The following is a 16152-nucleotide window of genomic DNA, read 5'->3' as shown; positions in this document are numbered from 1 at the left end:
TTCAGAGGGAATTGCATTCTTAACTACACACTTTTCTGGTTCATCAGCTTCTGAGTATTGTTAACGACTAATACAAGAGTTGCCACCTATAGGCAGAAAATATATTACATCTACTTGATTCTGACTGCTAAAAATTCTCTTTTCGCTGTTTTTCCAAAAAAATGACACAACTCCCCAGTTTAATAATGATTCTTAGGGAGATCACTTCAGACCCTTTTTCTGTGACCCTGGGCATCCAGCTACGAATAAAGGAACTCACGCCTTTTCTGTAAAATTAAAGTTTTGTGCTACAGTCTCTAAGGTTGCCATAGCTCTAACCTGTGATCCTACAGGCAGATTAATTCTGTGAATAGAGGACAGATTTTATTATCACAGCATCCCCCTAGTGACCATCTAGTCTAACCCCTACCTGAAATGATCATCTTGGAGATGGGACATTGTAGTTGTTGTGTCTGGCTCTCCGTGATCCCATTTGGGATTTTCTTGGCAAAGATACTGGAGAGGTTTGGCCATTTCCTTCTCCGGCTCATTTTACAAATGAGGAACTGAGTCAAACAGTGACTTGACTAGAGTCACAAAGCTAGTTTGTGTCTGAGGCTAGGTTTGAACTCAAGAAGATGAATCTATCCACTGCACCCCATGTAGGCCGTTAGAGGAAAAGTGACTTGTCTGCCATATAGCAAGTGTCTGAGACAGGATCAAATGTGAGTTGTCCTGACTCTAGGACTAGCGCTCTCCATTGAGCTATCTTGCTGCCTAAAACAGACTTATGAGACCCTGAACTAGTCACTATAACTCTATCTACCTATATTTCTTCATATGAAAAAGGAGAATATATATATATATATGTATATGTATATATACATATATATATATATATATATATATATATATATATATAAAATGACCTATATAATGCCAATCAATAAACACGTATTAAGCACCTACTATGTGCTAGGCATGGGGCATACAGTGCAAATAAAAACTTAAGACAACCCCTTCCCTCAAGGAGCTTACAATCTAACAGAGGAAGACAATACACAAAAGAAAGCTAAAAATCTGAGGACAAAATAAAAAAAGGAGGGGGATACCTGGCACTAGGGCATGGTGGAGAAGTCCAAAAGCATTTTGCAAATCTTTAAGTACTATGTAAATGCTACCCATCATCATTATAATTAATTTTTATTAGGCAGCTAGGTGGCTCAATAGATAGAGTGTAAGATAGGGAGTCAGAAAGACCTGAATTCAACTCTTAATTTTAATTCTGCTCTCCAGGACCAGAGCAGAACAAAGCTAATCTCTTCTATGTTCAAAATCCATTATGTCTCCTCTAAATCTTGTTTCGATCAACTATCCCCAGCTCTTTCAAACTTCCTAGAGCACAGGCTCCAGTTTCTTTGCCCTTCTGGTTTTGTTCTTCCGTTATTCATGCCCTTCCTAAATTGGGCTGCCCAGAAATGAATTGAGGATTTGAGAGGAGAATCTGACCAGAGCAGAACCCACAAGACTAGTGCCTCCTTCTTCCTGAAAGTGATGTGTCTCTCAATGAAGTCCAAGATCCCTCTGACTTTGGGGGCTGACAAAGAAACCAGGCAGTTGAACAATATTTAAGTACGCCATTCACTAAACTCCCCAGATCTTCTTCAAATGGGTTGCTGTCCAACTGAGTTTTTACTCAGGAGAATTCTGCAGAAACTTCCATATTAATAGGTTCCTATGACAGATCCATGGATCAAGGCACATTGGATCATCGCTGGGAGTGGGCTCAAGAGTCAGTTAACTTAACCCCATCATTTCTCAGATGAAGAAACTTGAATCCAGGGAGCTTGGTTGATAGCGTATATTTTAGCTAAATATTTGAAAAAAAATTATATTCTTCTTGTGGATAACATGGAGAAATGCAGGATAAATAAATGGATTCTGGGAATTCGTTGAATTGACAAACCTTATGGGTAGTGGTGATCATTAACAATGATTACTAATTCAGTGCTAACTTGGAAATAGAACTCTAGTGGGACACCTCAGGGATTTGTGCTTTATCCCATGCTGCCTAACATACTTATCAACAACTTGAAAAAAGGCATCAGATAATATGCCAATCAAGTAGCAAATGACACAAAGCTGATGGGTGATAGTCTAGACCAGAAATGATCTCAACATTGGGATGGATTAAATGAGATAAAGTGTAATGGGGACAAATGTAAAGTCTTAGACATAGGTCCAAAAAGTCAATTTCATAAATATTAATTGGGAGAGATATAGCAAGAGCGCAGTTCAGCTAGAAATAATATCGGTCTTGTTGCAGTCAAAGAGTGGGATAGAGTAACTCAAGCAGAGCCACATTAAGAGGAATTTGGGAATCAAGGATGAGGTAAACCATTTTGTTTTCTGCCTTAACAAAATCACATCTTCTGTTTAATTCTGAACATCACATTTGAGGAAGTCCAATGGCAAGCTAAAGCTATGATCCCATGAATTTTCTTGGATATTCAATCAACAAATTTTCTTGAAGGTAAGCTAGGTAGCACAGCAGACAGAGCATGAGACTTCGAGTCAAGAAGACCTGAGTTCAAATCCAGCCTCACTTAGGACCTATGACTCCAAAGCAAATCTCTTAAACATTATGAGCCTCAGGTTCCTCATCAGTAAAATGGGGTTGATATTAATAAACATCTACTTCCCAGAGTCACCAGGAGAATCAAATGACAGAATATTGTAAAACACTGTGCAAATTTTGAAATTTGCATGTATATATATATATGTATATATATATATTTAACTACTAGCCATTAATATTGTTCCTCTAAAGTTGTGTATTTATTATAATACACCAGACCATATGATTGAAGAAATATGCAACTTTTAAAAGAAACTAGACGTATTATTTAGCTGTGGTCTGTGATACTTGTGAAGAAAGACAAAACAATGAGCCCATTGACAAAAAGAACCAGGAAACTATGTAGTTACATCAAGTCCATGACCTCCCCAATCACATTTCCCTCCAGAAGTGAGAATTCCACACACTTTTTTCTCCTACCCACTTGGGACCCAATATATGGACTGCAAAGTTAGTTATTCAGCAAAAGATTCACCATCTGTGACTAAGGATCCAAGCCAGTGTAACTGACCCCTCGGTGGGAGACTTATTCTCTGGCTTTTCATAAGAATAACCAATTGGAATAACCAGTCATAGGACTCCAAACTTCCTAGTCTTGGGCCCTACAGAGACTATTTTTAGGTGGTTCCTGATTCTATGAGTTAGTCTTCTTTCTTTTCAGAGAAGCTTACTATAAGTGCAGAGAATGAAGGGATCTATCTAGTCAAGATGGCAGCTGCATGGTTTAATGGATAGCGCATTGGACTTGGAAGAGCTAAATACAAATTCCACCTCAGATACTTGCTGTTTGACTTGGGGCAAATCACCTAACCAGTGCTACCTCAGTATCCCCATCTATAAAATGGGGATAATCATAGCATCTAAATATCATCATCATCATCATCATCATCATCACCGAACCTGGTCCACACTTAAACAAAATGGTCCCCCAGCCTTTGTTTGGAGTCCTCCAATGTGGAGAAACCTCTTACCCTCTGATAAAAAGAAATCTCCCAGAGAGCAGGGGATGTTTCATTTTTGCCTTTGAACACCTAGCACTTAGCACTACAGAGAAGGCTCTTAAAAAATTCTTGCTTGCTTGATCAAATCAGATACCTCCTATCCCTTCTGCTAATAATTCTAACTCATAGACTCAGAGCTCTAGAGTTGAATGGGGCCTTACAGGATGTCAAGTTCAATCTCCATATTTGACATAATTGGAAACTGAGACCCAGAAAAGCAGAGACACTGGAGGGATTTGCCATTTCCTTCTCTAGTTCATTTTACAGATACACAAACTGAGGCAAATAAAATAGGGTGAAGTGACTTGCCCGGGGTTACCAAGCTAGTAGATGTTGAGGTAGGATTTAAATGCAATTTAGGCCTAGATTCAGGAAGATCTGAGTTCAAAAGTAGCCTCAGCAGAGAACTAGCTGTGTGATCCTGAGCAAATCACTTCATTCTGCTTGCCTCAGTTTCCTCATTTGTAAAATGAACTGGAGAAAGAAAAAGCAAACCACTCCAGCATCTCTGCCAAGAAAACACCAAATAGGATTAACTGAACAACAACAGTAATAATTCTCCTTCTAAATTCTTCACCACATGGAGTTTCAACCTGAAATTAGCTTAACTCTACCCCTTCTCCTCGTTGTTCCTAATTCAGTCCTCTGGGGTGAAATCGAACAAATCTGATTTCCATTCTGCTTTCAAACATTTGAAAATAATTATCGTGTCCCCTCTCCTGTCCCAGCCTTGCCCGGCTTTTAAACATCAGTTTACCAGTTCCTTTTGCCAGTTACCAGTAAGCCAGTTTTTTTAAAGGATGCTACATCTTTCTTACCATCTTAGAGACTTCATCCTTCTGGCTTGCTTCCCCAACCCCACCCCATCCCTAACCCCCAAAATTAGAACCCAACCAGGAAGTTAGAATCAAAGAGAACCTTGAAAATCCTCTAGCCTAAACTCATTTTAGGCAAATTATTCACAGCAAAGGAAGTGATGGCTTCCTCTTTTCTTTTTCCCCTACAGCATTTAACACTCTGCACATAGTAGGCACTCAAGTGCTAGTTGGATTATATCGGATGTGGGGAGCTGAAATTCAGAGAAATGCCTCAATCTGCCAACAAGCATTGCTTAAGCGCCTGCTGTTTGTCTGGGGACGTGAAAAGCACAAATATTCCCTGCTTTTCTGGGAACTTACAGACTAATGGGAGGGAGTAAGTAACAATGGACCATCTAGAGGGGCACATGCGCAGTGGGAATGGGTCAAGTGAAAGATACAAGGAAAGGCCGTATGCAGAAGGCCATCAGGGGCCAGCTCCAGGTGTCCTGCCTCCTGATCTCCTAATTCTGGCTGCTCTGCTCCCTGCCTTCATCTCTTTCAGCCTTTCCACACCCAGCATGGAAATGCGAAGCTAAGAAATGGAATTAGCCCCAGGGCCCCTCTCAGGAAGCCTTCTGCCAGCTGCCATCCCCAGGACTACTAATCACTTCCAGCTTTGCTGTTACACACCTTTAAGGCAAGAGGCAAGCTCCAGAGACACAGCCCACTTGAGTCTCAGAGTCACTTTGTTCTGCCTTCCACATTAACCCCTTCGGGTCCTTCCTGCAGCTGGCTGACCTTTCCCAAGGAGCCCTGGGGTTCCAGTGGAGCCCAGGGTGACGACCCCTTCTTTGCTCTTCTGTCCTCCATTCTCACCCCAGCTTCCTCCTGGGTCTGACACTGATTCCTCGTTCAATTCCAGGAGCAGATTGGGAATAATTTAAGCAACTTCCAAAGCCTTATCTGAACCCCAACAGTCCCCTGGATGCTCCCATCTCCAAAGAGATCTCGCCTGTGATAGAAACTCAAGGGGCTGCTTAGCAAAGTACCTGCAGGAACTTGGGCTGCAGCCAGAACTTCGGGGTGCCAAAATCTCAGCTCCCTTTCTCTCCTTCTGGTGCCATTTTCCTGTCACAGAACTTCAATGTGCCTGGCTCTTGGCAATAGGGGACCCGAGCCACCTTCATAAAAGGAGCTGTGATAGCATCTTCCATGACTTCAGATGTCAAGAGCCCAAAAGAGGGAAAGGCCCTCTTAAATGACCACATCCTCATAATCCTGCCAGGGGAGGGACCTTATCTTGATTTTAATTTTTTCAGGTTCCTTTCATCTTCTCCCCTGAAAAAAAAATGGCCAGGAGAAAGCAGAGACCCACGCAGTGCTTATCCAATAGGCATCTCTCCAATTCAGGAATAGCCTGAGAGTGAGGAGCTGGGGGAGGGAAGAGGACAGGAGGGGGAGGGGAAGCACCAGCCCTGAAAAGAGAGAAAGAGAGAGAGAGAGAGAGAGAGAGAGAGAGAGAGAGAGAGAGAGAGAGAGAGAGAGAGAGAGAAACAGAGACAGAGAGAGAGACAGACAGACAGAGAGAGAGAGAGAGACAGAGAGACAGAGAGAGAGACAGAGAGACAGAGAGAGAGAGAGAGACAGAGAGACAGAGAGAGAGACAGAGAGACAGAGAGAGAGACAGAGAGAGAGAGAGACAGAGACAGAGACAGAGAGAGAGACAGACAGAGAGAGAGACAGAGAGACAGAGAGACAGAGAGAGACAGAGAGACAGAGAGAGAGACAGAGAGACAGAGAGAGAGACAGAGAGACAGAGAGAGAGAGAGAGCCGTTTACTTTAAGCTTGCTAAAGCTAACCTCATTTTATGAATCCAGGCTCCCAATAATTCCACATTTGGGATGATTTCAACAAGATTTCTCAGTTGTACTATTGGGCTTGTATCCCAAAGAAATACTGAGGAGGGGAAAGGGACCTGTATGTTCCAAAATGTTTGTGGCAGCTCTTTTCGTAGTGGCTAAAAACTGGAAGTTGAATGGATGTCCATCAGTTGGAGAATGGTTGGGTAAATGATGGTATATGAAGGTTATGGAATATTATTGCTCTGTAAGAAATGACCAGCAGGAGGAATACAGAGAGGCCTGGAGAGACTTACATCAACTGATGCTGAGTGAAATGAGCAGAACCAGGAGATCATTATACACTTCAACAACAATACTGTATGAGGATGTATTCTGATGGAAGTGGATATCTTTTTTTTTTTAATTAATAATTTTTATTATATATATATATATTTTTTTATAATATTATCCCTTGTATTCATTTTTCCAAATTATCCCCCCCTCCCTCTATTCCCTCCCCCTGATGACAGGCAATCCCATACATTTTACATGTGTTACAATATAGTCTAGATACAATACATGTGTGTGAATATCATTTTCTTGTTGTACAATAAACTTTAGATTCCGAAGGTACATGCAACCTGGGCAGACAGATATTAGTGCTAACAATTTACATTCACTTCCCAGTGTTTCTTCTCTGGGTGTAGCTACCTCTGTCCATCATTGATCAACTGGAAGTGAGTTGGATCTTCTTTATGTTGAAGATTTCCAGGAAGTGGATATCTTCAACATAAAGAAGAGCCAACTCACTTCCAGTTGATCAATGATGGACAGAAACAACTACACCCAGAGAAGGAACACTGGGAAGTGAATGTAAACTGTTAGCGCTACTGTCTATCTACCCAGGTTACTTATACCTTCGGAATCCAATTCTTAACATGCAACAAGAAAATTGGATTTACACACATATATTGTCTCTAGGTTATACTGTAACACATGTAAAATGTATGGGATTGCCTGTCATCTAGGGGAGGGAGTAGAGGGAGGGAGGGGAAAATTTGGAAAAATGAATACAAGGGACAATGTTATAAAAAAAATTACTCATGCATATGTACTGTCAAAAAATTTTATAATTATAAAATTAATTTTAAAAATTAAAAAAAAAATTTCTCAGCTGCAATTCACCTCTAGCCTTGTTAATTGCCTGTTTACACTCTTTTCCCAGTGTTCCTTCTCTGGGTGTAGCTGATTCTTCCATCAATTGGAACTGAATTAGACTTCTCTTTGTTGAAGATATCTACTTCCATCAGAATACATCCTCATACAGCATTGTTGTTGCCATGTATATCTCCTGGTTCTGCTCATTTCACTCAGCATCAGTTGATGTAAGTCTCTCCAGGCCTCTCTGTATTCCTCCTGCTGGTCATTTCTTACAGAGCAATAATATTCCATAACATTCATATAGCATAATTTACCCAACCATTCTCCACTTGATGGGCATCCATAAGGAGACTTTCTTTTAAAATATTTGAATTTGATCCTATTTGATCATTTGATCAATAGAATAGGATCGGGTAGATAGTAGGTGCTCAATAAATACTCCCTAATAGGAGCAGCTAGATGGTACAATAGAACATTGGCCCTGGAGTCAGGAGAACCTGAGTTCCCATTAAATCTCATATACTTTTACTAGCTGTGTGACCCTGGGCAAGTCACTAAAAATAAAAATACTTGATGGATTCATGTCATCAGCCTATTAGCGACCTCCCACCATTCTTCTTTCAGATACATTGTCCATACCTGAAGAATCTTTCCATTGCCCATTTTCACTAGATCATTCCTATACTTGATTTGGTGTGGCCAATGAGCTTCCCTCTCTGAGAACCCACATAGATTCAAGTTTTGCTATGGAGATTTAAAAATCCATTTCTTAGCTTGTCTTGTTTGTACAGCAAGTGTGAATATGAGAAACTTTTAAGTTAAGTCACAGTCAAGGTTTCTTTGTTCATTATTATGAGAGTCATGCAAAGAAATGCATTGAAATCAATATTTAATTGGGTTAGAAATTAGATGGCATCAACCATGTTCCCTAATGATCACACACACACACACACACACACACACACACACACACACACACACCCCAACTTCAAGAGTCTCTTGGAATATGAACTCTTCTTAAATACTAGAACGGAAAGCTTATTCTGCTACTGAGTCAGAGAATATTCACTCAGATCCCTGCTTTGCTCACTCAACTCCCTGCTTAGTTCATTCCTGTTCAGTCAAATCAAGTCAAAAAACATTTATTAAGCTCCTACTAAGTACAGGTATGGTTAAGTAACTAGAAAGGGGAGGATGTTCTCAAGGCACCCACATCTAATGGAGGGAGACAACATGCACGTATCTATGAACAAAAAATATATAAATAGGATTAATTAGAGATAATTTCAGAGAAAGCATTAGCTTTTAGGGGGGCATGGAAAAGCTTCTTGCAGAAAGTAGGATTTTATTTTTTCAAATTTCTTTATTTTTAATTTATAAAATAAAGCAAGCATTTCTACAATATAATAATACAATAATACAATAATGGTTGCACCTGAAACTACAAATCTATCAGGTACAACTTGTTAAAAGTAGGATTTTAGGTAGAATCTGAAGGAAGTTGAGGAAAGCCAAGATAGAGATGAGGAGGGAGAGTTTTCTAGTGCAAATGCTAAAGGCTGGAAATGGAGGCTAGTGTACAAAGACTAGAAAAAGGAGGACCACTTACCCTTTAGGTGCCACAGTTTCTTCATTTGTAAAATGATAGGGATAATTGGAGATCATCGAAAAAGTTCCCTTGATTAATACATCTATGAAGAAATTTTCTATGACCTTCATACGTGACTAGGAGAAATCTTGTTGGAGGAGAGCTTCTCTACTGGATTTAATGCTGTTATACAATCAATGTCAATATAAGCGCATCAGGATTTTGTATTATGATTACTGTAATATATTTGCAAAACACTTCTGGCATATTATAAGAGTTTAACTTTGTAACAATTCTCTGAAGTACTGCAGACATTGTTACCCACATTTTATGATTACAAAAACTGGCTAAGGAAGGTTAAATGATTTTCCATGGTCCCACAATATGTGTCTTGAGCTGAGATTTGAAATCGAGTCCAAATCTGTCACTTTTCTCACCAAGTTATACTGCTTCCCCAGGCCTTGTTGCTGACTCCTGGTCTTAAACGATGCTATCTCATCTTAGCATTTCCCTCACCCTGGGAACATCCAACCATCCCCAATGGTACCAATAGATGCATTTGGGATCATTTATCTTTATTGGGTCTTTTGCCAACCTTCCTCAAGTTCCTCCTCCATTGCTCTTGGCTGTGTTGTAAACTGGTGGTACTCTTAAGCACCCTTGGTGACATATATCTTTTAGAAAAGGCTCAAGTGTTTGGTGGGTAACAGGATTTCTACATATTTTCATCCATCAATGAGCATTTAAAATGTCCCTGATGTATTCAAAATTCTGGAGATACCTCTATAAAAGCAGGGCACCCTTTGTCCTTAAGTTTATATCCTGCTGATCTCATCTCCATCCCTTTGGGGAAGAAAAGGGGAAATCAACACATCTGACTTCTGTAGTTCTTCCTGTTAATCAGTATCCTTAGGTGTCCACCAAAATGGACCCTGAGAACATATAAGTGACTAAATTGCAGGAAAGCAAAATATATCTGGGAAATGTTTCCAACAATAAACATGACTGGAAGATTTTGGTTCTTAAATATGAAGTTTTGGGTGCTTTTGACAAGTCTCTCATATACAGAACAAAATGAAGAGATAAACATTAGACAACAGCAGAATAGGGTCAGTCCCTACCTGGCTGAATAATTGGGCCCAAAGAAAAATCATTAATATATCTGTTGGTGCTGGCTTGAAGCTAGAGCACCAAAAGTCTCTTCTAGTTCATATGCTATTTAACATTTTCATTCATGACTTGGATGATTGCATAGAAGGCAAACTTATTGTCTTTGTGGATGATATTAACACAAAACTACAAAGAATAGCTGACATGTTGGATGACAGAGTCAGGGCCCCAACAGATCTCTGCGAGCTAGAATTCTAGTTCAAATCCATTCAGATAAAAGAAAACAGGGACAAGTATAAAATTCCTCAATGGGGACCCTGGGCAAGTCACTTAACCCCAGTTGCCTCAGAAAAAAAAAGAAAGAAAGAAAAGAAAAGAAAAAAGAAGAAAAACGAAATTCCACAATTGGGTGTAAAAAATCCACTATCTCGTTTCCAAAATATACAGAGAATTGACTCTAATATATAAGAAATCAAGCTATTCTCCAATTGATAAATGGTCAAAGGATATGAACAGATAATTCTCAGAAGAAATTGAAACTATGTCTAGCCATATGAAAAGATGCTCCAAGTCATTATTAATCAGAGAAATGCAAATTAAGACAACTCTGAGATACCACTACACATCTGTCAGATTGGCTAGAATGACAGGGAAAGATAATGCAGAATGTTGGAGGGGATATGGGAAAACTGGGACACTGATACATTGTTGGTGGAATTGTGAATATATCCAGCCATTCTGGAGAGCAATTTGGAATTATGCTCAAAAAAGTTATCAAACTGTGCATATCCTTTGATCCAGCAGTGGGCTTGTATCCCAAAGAGATCTTAAAGAAGGGAAAGGGACCTGTATGTACAAGAATGTTTGGGGCAGCCTTTTTTGTAGTGGCCAGAAACTGGAAACTGAAGTGGATGCCCATCAATTGGAGAATGGCTGAATAAATTGTGATATTATGGAATATTATTGTTCTGTAAGAAATAACCAGCAGAATGATTTCAGAAAGCCCTGGAGAGACTGACATGAACTGGTGCTGAGTGAAATGAGCAGGACCAGGAGATCGTTATACACTTCAACAACAATACTATATGATGATCAATTCTGATGGACGTGGCCCTCTCCAACAATGAGATGAACCAAATCAATTCCAATAGAGCAGCAACGAACTTAATCAACTACACCCAGCGAAAAAACTCATTTTTTATTTCCTTCACAAGTTAATGGTACACTATTTCAAAGTCCGATTCTTTTTTGTGCAGCAAAAAAAAACTGTGTGGACCTGTATACATATATTGTATTTAACATGTATTGGTCTACCTGCCATTTTGGGTAGGGGGTGGAGGGAAGGAGGGGAAAAGTAGGAACAAAAGGTTTTGCAATTGTCAATGCTGAAAAATTACCTACGCATATATCTTGTAAATAAAAAGCTATAATAAAATTTAAAAAAATAAGCCATGCAAGTACTATGTCAAGTAAACATAAAGAAACTAGAGTTCTTTTTAATGATATTTTAAGCATGCTCAATATCCATCAAGAATGGAATATGATATCAATAAAACTACCATCTTGGGCTACACTTTTCAGCCATGTTCCATTAGGAATATCATTCAGTTTTGGAAACCACATTTTGAGAATAATAATCTATATGTATACCTTGGGTATATCAGGTACACTCCCTGGGCCTGTTTCCTCACCTCTATATAGCACCCCCTCCTCCAGGAGCAATTCCCAATTCAGGACTCACAAGTTGCATGTTAAATCCCCTCAAGATAATACATACCCCAGGTTCAAAGTTAATCTAGGTCCATAGTCATAAAATCAAAACTCATGAATACTTTCCCTTTAATATCAATCAAATAATATTCTCAAAGAAAACCCCAAATGGGGTCACAAAGTCAGACTTGCTGAAAAATAACTGAACAACAATTCCATATTATCTTTAAGGTAGACTTCATAAAGCTGAGTTAGCATAAAGTGACTTTTTAAGACATAATTCCTAATTGTTTTCCAAGATGGCTAGATCCCCACTAGTTATTACATCATACTCAACATAATGCTCCTGCTTTCCTCAAACCCCTCCAATATTTGTGATTTTTCTCTTTATCATTTTTGCCAATCTGGAGGCATGAGGGACAGTTTTTCATTTCTCTAATAATTTGTGATTCGGATCATTTTCTCATGTGGCCAAAAATAACTTGGATATTTTTAGATTCCTTACCAGAGACTTTCCAGTTGAAGCAGGTACCTCAAAAAGAGAAGATACCTCAATAGTAGCTAGTAATTATATTGTACTTTGAGGCCCCATTTGGGGTTTTCTTGGCAGAGTTTCTTGGCTTGCCATTTCCTTCTCCAGCTCATTTTACAAACGAGAAAACAGACAAACAGGGTGACATGCCCAGAGTCACACAGCTAAGAAGTGTTTGAGGTCAGTTTTGAAGTCAGAACTTCCTGACTTAGCCTGGTATTCTATCCACTGCTGGACCTAGCTGCCAGGAAAAGGAATAGGCACTTTAAAACTACTTAGCATGTGCCAGGAACTTCACAAACACGTTCTCATTTGATTTTCACAACAATCCTGGGAAGTAGGTGAAATGCTATTATTATAATATCCATTTTATAGTTGAGAAAACTAAAGTAAATAAAGTTTTGTTTTGAGGATTTTTTAGTGACTTGCCCAGGATCCTACATCTAATAAGTGTCAGAAACTATATTTGAACTCAGGTCTTCCTTACTCCAAAACCAAAGCTCTAACCACTATACTACCTGACTGCCTGGATTCTGGCCAGAGTGACTATGTGTTGCCATCAGTGCTCAAATACAGCTGCTCTGAGTGAGCCAGGACCCAGTAGAATGCATCTAAACACAAAAAGGATCCAGAATCAGAATAGGTTAGCAGACAGAGACAGGATCACAGATCACAGGATCACAAATATTAAGTGGGAAGGGAGCACAGCTATTTAGGGGTTCCTTCTATTTTTTGCATCCTGGATCCTCTGAGTATCCATTTAGAGGAGCCTATGACTCCCTCCTCAATGTTGCTTTGAAGTGCAAAACAAAATACTCAAGATTACAAAATATTGAACTATAGTTATCAAAATATTTCTTAAAAATAAGTCTTGGAGCCCAAGTTAAGAACCCCTTTGTTCTAGTGCAACCTTCTCTTTTTTATAGGAAGAAGAAACTGGGAGGAGAGGTCATGGATTTATACCAACCACACAGGTAACAAGTAACAGATCTGGTATGTGAAGCCAGATCTTTTCATCAAATCCTGCACTTGTCTATATGGTATTGGTCCAGCAGCATCCGACTTTCCTGCTTTTCTAAGAAGGTGGGGGACCATGGATATGGAATGGTGCAGATGTTGTCAGATGTGGCCAATGTATCAGTTGTCCTGGTGATGTTTTCTTTCCTCCTTTGCTTCCTTCCTTTCTTCTTTGCTTCCTTCCTTTCTTCTTTCTTTACTCCTTCCTTCCTTTCCTTTTTTTTCTCCCTTCCTTCTTTTCTCCCTCCCTCACTCTTTTTCTTCCATCCCTTCCTTTCTTCTTTCCTTCCTTTTTTCTTTCCTCCTTACTTTCTTTTTCTCCCTTTTCCCTTCTCTCCTTCTTTCCTTCCTCCTTCTTTTCTTCTTTCCTTCCTTCTTTCTCTTTCCTTCCTTCCTTCTTTGTTTTCCTCCTTTCTTCTTCCTTCTCCTTTCCTTCCTTCCCTTCCTTCTTTCTTTCCTCCCTCCTTCCTTTCTTACCTTCTTTCCTTTATTTCTTTCCTTCTTCCATCCTTCCTTTCTTTTTCTCCCCCTTTGCTTCCTTCCTTTTTATCCCTTGCTTCCTTCCTACTCTCCCTCCCTCAGTCTAATCCTTCCTTTTCTTCCTACCATCTTTCCTTTCTTCCTCCTCTCCTTCCTTTCTTCTTTCCTTTCTTACTGTATTTCTTTCCTCCCTTCCTTCCTCCATCTTCCCTTCCTTTCTTTTTTTCCTTCTTCCCTTCTTCCTTTTTTTCTCCCTTCCTTCCTTTCTACCTTCTTTTCTCCTTCACTCACTCTTTTCCTTCTCTTCTTTTCTTCTCTCTTTCCTCCTTCCTTTCTTTCTCCCTTTTGCTTCCTCCTTCTTTCTTCCTCCTTCCTTCCTTTCTTTTTATTTTTCCATCCTTCCCTTCCTTCTTTCTTTCCTTCCTTCCTTCTTTTTCTTTCTTTCCTCCATCCTTCCTTCCTTTTTTCTTCCTTCCTTCATTCCTTCTTCTCTCCCTCTCTCATTCTTTTCCTTCCTTTCCTTCCCACCATTTTTCCTCCCTTTCTTTCTTCCTTCTTTCCTTCTTCCTTCCTTTCCTCTTTCTTTCTTCCTCCTTCTTTGCATTCCTCCTTCTTTCTTCTCCCTTCCTTCACTTCCTTCCTTTACTTCTTTTCTTCTTTCATCCATCCTCCTTTCCTTACTTTTTCTCCTTTTTTTCTTCCTTCCTTCCTTTTCTCTTCTTCTCTCACTCCCTCACTCTTTTCCTTCCTTCCTTCCCTTCCTTCATTCCTTCTTTACTTTCTTCTTTCTTTTCCTTCATCCTTCTTTTAAATATTGTCTTGAGGAAATACTCTTTGGTTTGGAGAGAGGTGGGAAAAAATATTCAAAGTGCCCATATGTTTAAATAAAAGTTATCCACAATGTTTAAAAAGATTTTAAAAAACGAACAAATAACTCTCAGGGTGAAGTTTTCTGAGGTTGGAACTCTTTGTTTATTCCTTTTTAGGAATTAGATCTGGGGTCATCACCGCTTATCTGCTGGTCTCATGGCCCTCCCTACCTGGACTCAGTGTCCAGAGGCACTCAGCTCAGGCCCAGAAAGAATTGTGCTATTACAGCCAGCCCATGGAATAGGGGAGTGAGGATGGGGGAAGGGAGGATGCAAGTGGTTGAGTGAGTGGGAACGAGGGAGGATCTGACATCACATCCTGTGGCTGAAATTTAACAAGGGCAGGATAACTTATCACTAGCGCTCTGTACAAGCTGCTCTGAGCCCCAGGATCTGGTCCCGCTGCCTGGGGCCACAAGACAATTCTGGGAGGAAGTATTCTCCCTGCCTGGCATTGAACAATTGACTCGGCATGTGGTAGGAGTGGAGGCTGGGGCTCCCTTTTGTTCCCCTTGGCTCTCAGTCATGTTCACCAGCCTCAGCCAACGTTCTAGTCAGGATGCCACGGTCAGCGGGCATCAGACCTGGCACGGGGCAGCAGCTATCTTTGCCCTGCCTTTATGTTCCCAGTGGAGCGAGAGAATTCTCACATCCCAGAGAGCAGGAGGAGCCATGCCCATAAGCAGCAGCCCACATCCAGTCTGAAGAATGACCGCTGGCCCTAGCCAGACACTGGCAGGCCTTTTTTGTAAGAACAAAATGGGACGGTAGCTGTAAAGAGCACTGTGTAAATGTTGGCAAAACAAAACTGGAGGCATTGGATGCCACGGCTCCCAAGGTCCTGTCATCTCTAAATCTGTGACCTGCAAAGTGCTCTGACTGCACTCTAATCGTACCAGCCCCTCTTGGTCTCTATCTCTCTGTCTCTGACACTTTCTCCCATCCTAAGAGCCAACATGGGCCTGACTCATTTGCCAGCAAAAATACAGCATCTCATTTGTGCCTTTCAACAACCCTGTGAGACAGACAGATGTTACAGGTATCTATTGTCCCATTTTATAAATGAAGAAACCTGAGGGTCAGAGAGATCCATATAGCACACTCAGTGATAGCATATGAACCTAGGTCTTCCTAGTAAATGCATGCTTCTTGAGAGCAGGGTGTTTTTGTTTTATGTTTTCCTGCAGAGTTATTAGCATAGGGCCCTGGTGTAGATTTATTTAATATTTCATTTTTTAACTTATATTTATTTTATTTTGTCCATTTATTATTTTATTATATATCATTATTATATTTAATAAATGCTTGTGGATTTCAGGTAGATTGATTCCTAGCATCCACTCAGGTGTAGCTCCTTTACTCTCCCAAGATCTACCTCATCCTTCAGGTTCTGAGTCCCATCTCCTCTAGGACTTTCCTCAAATC

The sequence above is a fragment of the Sminthopsis crassicaudata genome, chromosome 2 (genome assembly GCF_048593235.1).
Source record: "Sminthopsis crassicaudata isolate SCR6 chromosome 2, ASM4859323v1, whole genome shotgun sequence".
NCBI lineage: Eukaryota > Metazoa > Chordata > Mammalia > Dasyuromorphia > Dasyuridae > Sminthopsis > Sminthopsis crassicaudata.
This window is presented reverse-complemented; position numbering follows the sequence as displayed.